The sequence below is a fragment of the Bufo bufo genome, chromosome 4, assembly GCF_905171765.1.
Source record: "Bufo bufo chromosome 4, aBufBuf1.1, whole genome shotgun sequence".
In the NCBI taxonomy this organism is placed as follows: domain Eukaryota; kingdom Metazoa; phylum Chordata; class Amphibia; order Anura; family Bufonidae; genus Bufo; species Bufo bufo.
The window spans coordinates 490238616-490252425 of NC_053392.1; the positions used below are offsets into that span (position 1 = coordinate 490238616).

At 42.5% G+C, this 13810-nt stretch overlaps 1 protein-coding gene across 3 annotated transcripts in view; it reads right to left on the reverse strand.

The window, feature by feature from the left end:
* Nucleotides 1–13810, reverse strand: part of LTBP1 (latent transforming growth factor beta binding protein 1) — a 382180-nt gene that overhangs the window by 177897 nt on the left and 190473 nt on the right. The window lies entirely within an intron of this gene.

Consider the following 13810-nt stretch of genomic DNA (forward strand, 5'->3'; position numbering starts at 1 on the left):
CACTGTGCGACGTCAGATCATAGTACAATGAGGGTCGGAATAAAACTACAGATTGTGAGTAGATCTGCAGAGTGGCAGCACTGTCTGGAGCAGTAGAGGTAAGTTTATTTTATTTATTTATTTTAATGTCTGATCTGGGTCCAATCTAACGCTGATGGAGGGGTCCAATCAGAGTCGGATGGAGGGGTCTGATCTGAGTCTGATGGAGAGGTCCGATCTGAGGCTGATGGAGAAGTCCAATATTAGGCTAATGGAGAGGTCCGATGTGAGGCTGATGGAGAGGTCCGATCTGAGGTCTGATGGGGGTCTGAAAGGCTAATGGGATCTGAACTGAGACTAAGTGGAGTCTGAGCTGAGGCTGATGGGCGTCTGATCTGATGGAGGTTGGAGGGGTCTGATCTGCGGCTGATGGAGCTTGGGGGACTCATCTGAGGCTGATGGAGGTTGGGGGGGTCTAATGTGGGGGTATGATCTGAGGTCTGATGAAGAATGAGTCTGGTTTGGGGGTCGGATGAAGATTGGGGGTCCAATCAGTGGTCTGATCAAAAATATTTAATTTTCCTCCTCTAAATCCTGGATGCATCTTATAGTTTGAACAATACAGTATTTTTTAATATTCCATGTCCAAATTCTGCAGTTTCCACACTGGCCACTAAGCCTAATAATAGGCACCACTGTCTGTACCGTTACCTGCTTATCTGTCATTCTAATCCTACCTGTAATGATACCACCTCTGTGTATAGATAAGACAGGATTCACCATTCACAATAGATGATCGCTAAAGCTTATCAATTCATTCCTTTTACAATGACCTCTGCACAGGTCACAGAGTATTCCTAGAAAGGTCTCCCATAGAAATCAATGAGGTCCCCTCCAGACAATTGTGTCTATGGCCCATGAGGTTTCCGTAGGGCAATTGTCTTAACGATTTCTAAATGTTGTTAAGCTCAGGCAAGTCGGCAGACTCCATAATCATACTCAGAAATAGAATAAATAAATCTGTAACCAGAAAATAAAACACATTACAAAAAAAGGATATATGTTACTATCTGGTTTTAAACTGGCAGATAAAAATGTATTTCCTCTAAAGGGGTTGTCCCACAAAAAATAAGAAAGAAGACGCCAACTTGAATTAAATCTAGCAAAGTAATGAAGCATAGAATTGGAGATCTCCCTGATGCATGTAAGGTACAGGGCTGGTTCTAATTTTGATAGAAAGAGACTGTTTTTTACATTAGGAGATAGCCCCTTTAAGAGCACAATTCTCAGACCGATTATCAGGAATGAACGTTACTACGAACATTTCAGATAGTGCCGCTGATCAAAATGCTCATTCATCAGGTGAATTCATCATTTGTACAGCATACTAAATCATAGGATCATGTTAAGTAAACAGCGATCTGCTGCCCATAAACAATGGGGGTCATTTACAGAAACCAGCTTTTTATGACGGTCTATGTTTCCCCTCTGGGCAGTCCATACACCTGGAGTAAAAACTACTCCAGCCCATCTTTCAGGTGTTAAAGATGGTAAATTCCTTGCAATAAAACAGTGTAGCAGATGGGGTTTTGCGACTGTTTTTTGCCAAACCCTGGCACAAAAATGTTCATAAATGACTCCCAATGAATCTGTATGAGGACAAGCGATGGCAGTAGCTATCGTATGTCTCCATACAGTGAAGGTGATTGCTGAATGTAAATGCAGCTCTTTATTCCATTGATGAGTAGGCAGTTAGCGGGAAGGAATGGTCCTTTACAGTTTTCATTCAAAAAGTTTCTACCATTTGGCTTCTGCATAGTGTGTGTAATTCCTTCATCAAGCTGCTGTTGCTGCAGAATCTGTCTGCTCTTCTCCCTTCTCTCAATATTAAGCCCAGTTCACACATTGCAGCCGATTTGCAACCAAATGTACGGGTCCATCCTAGGTGCAGTTACCGCGAGGACCCCTTGCAAAGCTGCTTGTGGTTTAGATCCATTCGATGAGCGGGTCCACATGAAAACCCACAACAGAAACCGCAGCACAGCGCAGCAGTTTCTGCTATGGGATACGCAGAGGATTTGGGGGTGGACAAAATCCTCTATGTGAACCTACCCCAAGGAAGATTCTCAGTGCTGTAATGACTCACGTCTAAATACTGTAATATGCAAAGTATTTATCATTCTATCGTGTTGTGGCTAGCTCTGCTAATCTACTAACCAAGAGCAGCGATCGACAACATTCATTTTACTACTTTACATGTAATCAAAGGAAAAATCATGATGAGCTGAGAATCAGATAATTGTCACAAACTATTGTGTATGGAAGCAGGATAACTGCCACCCTATGGTATGACAGGAGTTGTCTCTATGAGATAAACCCTTAAAAATCTCTCTCTACAACTGCAGTTAAGTTATGTAAGTTATCTCTGCCTCATACAAGCTAGTCATGGCCTGGAGGTACAGACCTGCGAGAGGTAACCATGAAGAGCACATCCTTTCACTGGATTTCGTAACCTCACCACACAGTGTGAGTACGGTGGGAATGATCTCATGATACAATTCCTGGAAGTGACAAGATAAGACATATTACCCCTATGAAAGATAGGGAATACCTTTCCTATTCATCTTTTCATACCATATGAAACTGTGTGTTCCATTAAAGAACCTGCGATTAAGCAGAGCACCAGAATAACAGACATAACATACCAGAGCTTCTTGTAAGTCTTGGGGGTATGGCCACATTGGCAGCAATGTTTGACTCCCTGGCACCAAGGGCCAGAAGTTCTGGTGGAAGTAATTACTAACCCCTCAATCTAATCAATTGGAGTAAAACTGAATGATCTCCACAAGGCTGGCTAAAATCGTTCTTATCAAACATCGGAACAATCTTGCCTACTAGTTATGAACTTTGTATATAAACTTTGTCGCACCAAAATTCTTTTAGATCAGAGGAGCGTGTCCACTGCAGAAAAGAGGCTCCATGTGGGAGCATGATTCCCCAGACTGGACACTTCTCACTGCACAGCATTATGATTTACAATGCCATGTGTATCTGCCTGACCTCCACTGTTGTGCAGTGTCCAGTCCAGGAAATCATGCTCCTACACCAGGGGCGGACTAGAAACTTAAAGTGGTCCCATGTTATAGATGGGTGACAGAAAATGGGGCAACACAAGAAGGTAGAGACAACACAAATAGGCAGAGATAAAAGAAGTAGGCGGGCTCTGCAATACTGTAGTGCACCACCAAAATACCACCCTAGCAGAAATACCAAAGTGCAGCACAAAATATTGCTGCACTCAACACAGTATTCAACTGTATCACCGTCTGTATCACCCATTAGGAATACCTGAAGCTCCTTGCATTAATTAATGCTGAGAGTATCAGATCATTATGTACCTTGTTGGGGGCTGTGACGAGGGCTCCGGTGGCCCCCTGGGGAGTAGCCCACTAGGATGTTTCCCTACATGGAATGTGTTTCACACAGTGAACATGCTCATAGGTGGAAGAATATATTCAGATGTTGCAGTTGAGGTGCGGGGGAAATTGTATCAAAAATGCATGGTGATGCAGTTGTAGTTTTTACTGGTGAAAGACATTTATTTTACATGCTGTATGTTAAAAATGACAGCCACATCAAAAACTGTGGTAAAACTTACTAACACAGTTTAATTCAGTTTTTAATACAGCAGTGTTCCATATCTGTCAAGTAAAGAAAATAGCTGGTTACATGTTTGCGGTAACCTAAAGGCTCTTTTACATGGGAAGACTATCATGCACAAAGCTCATTCCCGATAATTGCCTTGTCAGCTTGTATAAAGTGGCAATAAAGGAGAATTCCAGGATTTTGATACCAATGGTCTATCCTTACAATAGGCCATCAATATTAGATCATCCCTATTGATCAGCTGTTTCGGAGTAGCTCCATTCATTGTGTAGTAGACAAGGCTGGTAACTGGGGTGCTCCTCTTCTTCACTTCAATGGAAGCAGTGCAGCAGTTATGCTCTGTCCACTACACAGTGGATGGAGCTGTGTAGTTCTGGCACTGGAGCACAAGTAAACTGCTGATCAGCGGGGGTGTCAAGCGTTGGATCCCCCCTAAGTAGGTACATAGTCACAGGTAATAATCGATATCTCAAGATATATACAGCATAACGGGACCCAGGGTATTGAGGGGTGGTGTAATTAAAGGAGGGGGAGAACTTTCCCTGTAGAAACCCTGGTCTACCCACTGCCCGGAGACAGCCCCTAATGGTGGGGTCTCCCTGTCCTCGTACCTGTCCTCATAAACCCTGGGAGACCCTAAATGGTTAGACCTTGTATTGATATCACCACAACGCGTTTCCCCCGGATGGGTTAATCAGGGGGAGGTATAGGTTTGATAAGGCCCAAAAAGAATGTATGAATAAACACCAGATGTATGCTGATAATTATAATGAGGCTGGTAACGCACATATCAAAGGACCAAAATAAATCGATTTGTACATCACATGTAGTTCCCAGTGTAAGTGGAAGATGCTAACTAAAAAAAAAAGGTGTCAACCCATCAGATAATATACTGAGAGAAAGAACGTTGGTATATATGGCGAAGATGGTACTTACATGTGGAATGTCCCTGTGCTACCTATCGCCTAATGAGTGCTTGATGATGCAGAGAGATAGGGGTGGAAAAGCTGGATTTAAATCGTGCTCACTTCTGGGTAGGTGGAAAGCATGCATCACATCCGGTTTAGCGTATCGCATGGTTGCCAGCCTAATCCCGGTGACAGGGAAGGGAGAGGGCACTTGGAACCGCAATGTTTAAGGATAGATTTACCCAATAGATTATGCCTAGGACAGAGAAAACTACCAGCATTAGGGTGTACCACAAGTAATAATAACATGTGTTGATAAAAAAAAGTTCCTACTCTGGTCAGTGTCCAAAATCGTTTATAGTGCAGACATATTAAGGTATGGGTTCCTTCCTTATCTTCCTCCTCCTCAGTATCTTCGTCGACCAGCACAACTGCTTCTTTTTTAGCACAAGGGCAGACCGCTTACCAGTTGCGCGACAGGAGCAAGGGAAGCGAATACCGGATATAAACGATGATCTGCAGGTTATGAACCTTTCCTTTCGGGAACCTTAATGAAACAGAGTTTGGGGTACTGAGGAGGGGCCGCTCGTTTGTTCCACCGACAGACTTTAGGCTATTTACTTGGGTCAAGGACCTCCATTTGTTTTGTAGGAAACTAAAATGGAAAAGTATCTCAATAATACTAATAAGCAAAAAACTGGGTATTAAGGAGAGCGAATTATAAGACCTAACCCTATTTATGGAACTCTTAGAAGGGGGCTCACGCAATCCTGGCGAGGGTCCCTCCTTCCCCACAAACTATGAATACATTGAAATTTTCCTACAGTTGTTGATCTCTGAGTTAGAACAACTAGACACTAGTTATTTACGTCATAGGAATATGTTGGTCAAGGAGGTGGATGCTTTAAAAACCTTAGAAAGGGATAAGTCCATTATCATTAAACCGTCTGACAAGGGTGGCAATCTCGTTCTAATGGGTAATGATAAATACCGGAAAATGTGTCTTGACATATTAAAAGAGCAAAAAGCATATCAGGTAATACCAAGGGATCCCACAGAGGTGTTCCAGATAGAACTCCAAACCATTTTGAAGTCTGGCTTGGAGTCATTAGTATGTCAGAATACAACTTTATGCTACCTAATAAACCACAGATTGCTACCGTTTACGGACTTCCCAAAGTCCATAAGGGAATGAGTCCTTTAAAAGGCCGCCCTATAGTATCGGACGTCAATTCCCTCACACAGAAATGTGGACTGTATTTAGACTAGGTTTTGCGGGAGTTTGTCCTCTCTATACCAGAGATACTATGGATTTCTTGAACAAAATAGAAACCCTGAATGCTGATCCCTCCTATATTCTGGCCAGTATCGATGTGGAGTCCCTCTATAGTAGCATTCCTCATGAGAAGAACTCATGGCAGTAGCATACTACTTATCTACAAGGGGGACTTACTGTAGGGCACACAACTACTTCGTTAAAACGCTTCTTGAATTTACCCTCACACATAATTTCTTCTTATTTGATTCACGGTTATACCACCAGCTCAGGGGGACAGCAATGGGCAGCCCCTGTGCGCCCACGTATGCTAATCTCTTCCTGGGCTGGTGGGAGGACAACATTGTTTTCCCGGACCATGATATGTGGTGGAACGAAAAAATAGCGTTCTGGACACGATATATCGATGACATTTTCGTAATCTGGAATGGCAGTAAGGAGGAATTTTTCAACTTTGTAGACACCCTTAATGTTAACGAAATTGGCCTCAAATTTACGTACGAAGTACAGACCGAGTGCACCACACTCCTAGATGTAAAAGTCTCTAAACAAGGGGACAGACTTACCAGCACAATCTTCAGAAAATCGACGGCCACCCATTCAATCTTACACTGGGACAGTTATCACCCCTTCCCCCATAAAAAGGGATTCCAAGGGGACAGTATCTGAGGGTTCGGAGAAACTCTTCGAACACTGACGAGTTTCATATATAGAGAAATGGAGTAAGTGGTGGCTGCTCTCCTATATAGCCTATGATATGGTGCTACAAGTCCAGGGAGAGGACACCCTACCTCTCTAAGAAAAATAGAAATTGGACAAAGGTGTATGGACGAGCACTCTAACAGTTGGCACACATTTAATGAGGATTTAATCTAATAGGCTAGCAATATAAAATAGAGTTGTCACTCTCCCGAAACGCGTCTGGGTTTCACGCCATATACCTGTCGACACCTCTTCAATTGCATGGCCATGCAAATAGGACTTTGACATCTGGAATATTAAACATTCGAAAATTGCAGCCTGGAATTATCGGACGCAACACAAGGAATACGTCACTACCGGAACCTACAGGAAGTGACGCAAGCACTACTCCGCAAGTATCCAACGCGGACACCAAACATAACATTGCGAGACGCTGGCCCTTCACATCAACCGGGGTGTTTCACGCGCTTTACCCGCAAAAGCTAAGTGCATTATTTATAAGAAAAGGTAAGCGCTATTATAGTCGGCAAGCCCGGTTATTGTACCTAACAACGGGAGACGCCGCACTCAATGGGCCCCATCTATCCAGTCTGAGCAAACCGCAGGACTGAAGTCTCATACGAAGGGGAGGTAAGCGGCTGAAAAGCCGGCAAGTGTATCTTTATTGTGGTCTACAATACTTGTGTATGCTACGGGACTATCACTGAACGCACTTAATAGTGGCAGCTTGCCAGAACCTGTGGAGCTATATTGGACTCCTATAGACATCCAGGCCATAACGCTAGGCCTTCTATACCATCTTCATCACCTTGTCTTAGGATTGACCAGATTGTTTGGATATTGATCAATACCTACTATTACCAATTACCCCATAGTGGTTTTATTTATGCACTTGTATTTTATTGTATTGTTTTATCTATTTTATATTGCTAGCCTATTAGATTAAATCCTCATTAAATGTGTGCCAACTGTTAGAGTGCTCGTCCATACACCTTTGTCGAGTTTCATATATAATCTAGAAAACTCTATAATAGATTCACTGGAGGGGGCTATCCTAAAGCAACATGAGGCAAGTCTTTCAATGTGCTTTGGCAAAAGAAATAAAAGACCTATTGACTCCGAATAGGGCATCTGATAGTGAACAGGCACTCATTCGCCTTATATTCACCTTATATTCACCTTTGATGTGGCCAATGCCGAAGTTAAGACCATTTTGAAGAAATATTGTCCGATCCTACTGATGGACCCAGACCATCTCCCCCCACCCCAGCGTTACCCATCGCAGGGAAAGAAGTCTGAGGGACCATCCGGTCCACAGCCATTATGTGTCCCCAGCTGCAATTGGTACATGGCTGGACCGCCGACCATTAGGGATGTTCCGTTGCGGTATTTGTAAGGCATGTGACTTGTAAGACAGTCACATGTTCGTTCTCCTTCCGGGAATTTATTAACTGTAAAAGCAAAGGGGTCATGTACATCTGCCAATGTTCTGTCCTAAGGACTACATTGGCAAAACATTTAGGGAGTTGAGAAGGAGGGTTTGCGAGCATATTAATGACGTGCGGAAGACTCACCTTTAATTGTTTCATTTAGAGAGGGGGGTCACTTATGATGCACATTCATGGTACACAATTCAGGCCCGTTGTGTACTTTTACTTTTCTAGATATTGTAGCTTCTGCCTCGGTTTATTCATAGTCTCATTACCTGTTATGAATGCGGGAAGCATTCAATAATTACTAATGGCAGCTTCATTGCCACTTACATCTACCGTAATTGTGTATTTGCCTCTAACTTATTGATATTAGAGACTGATTTAGGTAGGGAACAGATTCACGTAGTGTAATGGAGAGTTGTGGGAGTTAAGTAAAAAATCTCTATATTTATTTAGGGACTCGGCTACTATATTCCCTCTACGTATCTTATAAATTAATACACCGATGGTTTATAGCAAATCTGATGTCTGAGGGTGATCACGCAAATAGTGTTAATCTTTTGACTATTATGGTAAACTAGATATACTTTAATATGTCTGCACAATAAACGATTTTGGACACTGACCAGAGTAGGGACTTTTTTATCAACACATGTTATCATTACTTGTGGTACACCCTAATGCTGGTAGTTTTCTCTGTCCTAGGCATATTACTGTATATTGGGTCAACCTACCCTTGAACATTGCGGTTCCAAGTGCCCTCTCCCTTTCCTGTCACCGGGATTAGGCTGGCAACCATGCGATGCGCTAAACTGGATGTGACGCATGCGTTCCACCTACCCGGAAGTGAGCACGGCGCGGCGTGCGTTTCGCACGCCGAAAGGACTTTTACCGGCGGTGGTAACATGCGCACCGCAGCAGTATTTAAATCCAGCTTTTCCACCCCTAATTCTCTGCATCATCAAGCACTCATTAGGCGATAGGTTGTACAGGGACATTCCACATGTAAGTACCATCTTCTCCATATATACCAACGATCTTCCTGTCAGTATATCATCTGGTGGGTTGACACCTTTATTTTTTAGGTAGCATCTTCCGCTTCCACTGGGAACTACATGTGATGTATCCATTTCTATTAGTACTTTGATATGTGCGTTACTAGCCTCATTATAATTATCAGCATACATCTGGTGTTTATTCATACATTCTTTTTGGGCCTTATCTAACCTATACCTCCCCCTGATGAACTAATCCGGGGGAAACGCGTCGGAGTGATGTCAATACAAGGTCTAACCATTTAGGGTCTCCCAGGGTTTATGAGGACAGGTACAAGGACGGGGAGACCCCACCACTAGGGGCCATCTCCGGGCAGAGGGTAGACCAGGGTTTCTACAGGGAAGGTTCTCCCCCCCAACCCCCCCTCCTTTAATTACACCACCCCTCAATACCCTGGGTACCGTTATGCTGTATATATCTTGAGATATCGATTATTACCTGTGACTATGTACCTACTTTACCATTAGGGTTTCCTAACCATTGGGCCCTCTTGGTGACCTTTATCCTCGGGTCTAATTTTAAATGAATAGAAATAAACTTGCGATTTTAAGGGTCTTTTTTTCTCTTGTGTTTTTTGCTATGATGACTGTATTTAGTTAGGACACCTCTATTATTTTTGATATCCTACTTTTTGTTTATTTAAACTAGATATGCTGCTCAGTAGTTATGAACACTTTGCACCAGTTTACATGAATGTGATCAGCGTCTTATTCCACAACATACAATAATACAACTTGTAAATCAGCAGCACAAGCGTTCTGTGGCATGCCAGAGGAAGATAAAGGAGCTACGACCCCACCAGTACATCTTTAGAATGGCCTTGTGCACAACAGCTGTTTTACACATTGTAGCCCTTTGTAGTGGTAATATACAGAATATATAAAAGGGTTTACAGCATGACTCATGCGGGCCTTGTAGTTCTAATTAGCGGCCAAGAAAATGCCACTGTTATTGTACGTATTTCCAATGCTTCATCACAGTACAAGCAGCATACTCAACTGCGGCATGAAGTGAGGTTACCCTCATTATAATCCAAAGTGCATGTTACATTTTCTCCAGACCTGGCGCTATTACAGGAGAACACGTCCAGAGGTGAGAGCAGCTGGTTCACTTCCAGCACCTACAAGTTACGACAGGTAAATTCCTTCCCTGTTAGTCAAATCCTCTGCATTTTTAAAGAGCAATGAAACAGCATTGCCGACATGAACCAAAGACTAGAATGTAAACATGATGGGGACGATAAGAAATGTATTTTTCCATTTTCTGAATAATTTAAATCCTTGATGGCTGGTTTATTCTAAAATGTGTAAAGGCTTTAGACATGTGAAAGTATTTTATTTTATTTTCTAAGGTTAGGTTCACATTTTCTCTAAAATACTGCTGCATACAGCAGTATTTTATCTGGTAGAATGCTATAATCCATGCCGGAAATCCGACAGACCCCATTACAGTCAATGGTATCTGTCAGGTGCCGGCATATGCATGATCCAGAGTTTTTGGTATTCTGTTCCTACGCTGAAACAGAATCCTGGAATTGCAGAGCATATGTGAACTTAGCCTTAAATGCATGTATTTTCGGATGAAATGAATTTTTCAGAAAATTTAAAATGATCTATCATTTGGCTTCTGCAGCTTGTATGTATCACACTGCATACCAAACTACAGAATGCTGAAATCCATCAGAGAGCTTGTCTGACGGCTCGGTCTCCAGTCCTTCCCTGACTTCTCCCGAACAACCTTCTAAGCTGATTTATGATCAGACAAACAGATAATGGTATTGCCCAATTGTCAATTTCCAGGTGGCACAATAGAATAATGGAGGAATGAAAAGATGCTATGGGATTGTCTGTAGACAGGTCAGGAATCAGACCAGTTTACAGGTCCTCTTTATAGGGAAACTCTAGTATAACAATCTTATATTATTTTCAGTAGGTCAATTTTATAAGCAATGGTCAAGACTTGCTCGAGACACTGCTAGCAACAAAGAATATGGCTCTTGTGAAAATGGACATCTCTAACTAAGACATGTATGTATACCCGGCATCCGCATTTTCAGTCCTGGCTGTCATGGAGCTATAGTCCTGGATTTTACATTTCTTTGTGTTTTTTTTTTTTTTTACCTGCTGGTGTATGTTTTTCAAGGTATTCATCAGGACTTTAACTTGGATGACTTATCCTTAGCATAGGCTATCAATATATCAGTGGAAAGTCTGACCTCTGCAGCCCCCCCAACACCATTAGCATAAAAGGGGCTCATCCAAAGCCCATGTCCATTTTACTGTTTACACAGAGGCTCACCCACAAGCATCAACAGAGAAGCCTATGGGCAAATACCTGAAAAATCACCATACCCAGCGCATGCTGCATTTTTAAAGAAATACTATGGACCAAAAATAAAAAATAAAAAAACACCAAAAGCATTGCTTGCCGTGCTTTTTATATTTCAGTACTGGCTTTCAACAAACATCAACATAAAAAAAAAGGCAAAAACATCAGAAAAATGAAGAACAAAAACGTTCCAAAAAGGGCTTTGTGCACAAACCCCCCCTAAAGGAATTCAGCACTCCGGTCATACATGAGTAGTACTGCACATGAAAAGTCCAGATTGCTATTTTTCTTTTCAAATTTGAACTGAGATACAAAGTCCAGACTGCTGTACTAACATAATGGAGAGGACTCCTGTGTGCATGTACGGCGGTCCTGACAATGGACTTCTTATCTGCAGCACTACTCATGCATTACTGTAGATAATAGTCCAAGATCGTGATGAGGGATTCATTTCCTTTAACGTGGTTGGGTCAATATTTAAACTCAGAGCTCAAGAGAATGAATGAAGCGGCAGCGTACATAACCACCCCTATGGGGGAGGGGGTAAAAGATCGAACAGGCACTTATGGCCCATCCGGTGGGATGTTTAAATCTTAGCACAACCCCTTTAACCAGGAAGAACAGGATCAATGAAGTTATACGTTCCTTAAAAGGGGGGAGGAAGCTGCTATGGAAATTATTATGGGAGGACACAGAAAAAATGATACATTTAAATAATAGAAATAGTAAAATGAAAGTTTATTTTCCAGGACTTCATTATTAATGTGCAATCCTTAGGATAAGTCATCCATATCAGATCAATGGAGGGTCTATTTCTGTCAAACTAAATCTGTTAGACTTATTGATGATATGGGGTTTGGGCCCCAAGAAGATTTCCTCTGGTAGGCACGCCCTAATCCTGCATCACATTCAGTTACTACCCTTGTTCCTAGGCTACTTTCACACCAGCGTTTTTGCTGGATCCGTAAAAACGCTTCTGTCATGATAATACAACCGTCTGCATTCGTTTTGAACTGATCCAGTTGTATTATGCCTTCTATAGCCATGATGGATCCGTCTCGAACACCATTGAAAGTCAACGGGGGACGGATCCGTTTTCTATTGTGTCCGAGACAACAGATCCATCTCCATTAACTTCCATTGTGGGTCATGATGGATCTGCCTTGCTCCGCATCCTGGGACGCACTCAAAAACGATGCTTGTTGCACTTTTGTGCGCGTCATGGGAACGCAATGAAATGGAACGGAATGCATTCTGGTTCACTCCGTTCCCTTCAGTTCAGTTTTGTCACCATTGACAATGAATGGGGGAAAAAACTGAAGTGTTTTCCTCCGCTACTGAGACCCTATGACGGATCTCAATAGTGGAAAGGGAAAACGCAGATGTGAAAGTAGCCTTAGACTCGTTGCTTTGATCCATCTGTCTCTCCACCTGCTACTGACATTATGAGCCGAGCTAACCAAATATGGGCAGAAATATGTGCTGAATCACAGTGGACGTCGAGTGAATCAGACAAGCAATGTGAACCCTATACAAATAAATGAATAGAAACCTTGTGACAACCAGCCTCATAGCTGTGCACCTGCTGGCATTGAGGTATTGTTGATGCGTGTACCATAGGGTGTGCATGGTTCCATTCAAATGACTGCATACCACTAAAAGACACATAGCTATATACAGTACACCATGAGGCACACAAATCAATAGACTTGCTGTAGCCCTGCTACAATGGCCATCTATGCATCGTATTTCTAGTCATCATATGGTGCTGACAGAAATGGAGCACTTTTCCAGCATCATATTAGCTTTTTGTGGCACTTTCCTATGGTAGACCAACAGTGTCACAACACTTCCAACCAAATCTATTGTGTCTATCATTCTGTCTCCATTACCAGCGAGGCCATACGGCTTGTGCACCGATATACTGACATTGAGAAGCATCTACTGTACTTTCATAGCACACGTCTGCTACACTGAAAGCAGGCAGGCCCTGGATATGAGGGAAATGTGTTTAGGACGTCTAGTGAGAGCACTGTAAATGTTAGAAGAGCACAGTGGTTTATTACAGGAGCGCTGACTCATTAAAGAAAAATGAATGAAGAAAACGTAGACAGGATACATAGAGAAGGAACCAACAATATGAAGGATTTAGGAAATAAAAAGAGCAAATAAGACCCGTCCTATTGCATTAAGTATATGTACAGTAGGTGATGCCGCCTCCATTCCTGGTCGGGGCTGGAAACACGTGTATTAAGGGGGTCACTACCGCATGGAGAGCACACAGCACACACACCATTGCGACACATCCTCTACATATTCTTCTTCTGCTGTATGTAGTAGGCTGTATCAGGTAAGGCACTTATCCCTCTCATTTGCCCCCTCTATTCGACATTCATTGCCCATACAGTTGCCCCAACAGGCAGAAAATAGACGGGTGCACAGGTAACCGCTACAGTTCTTCT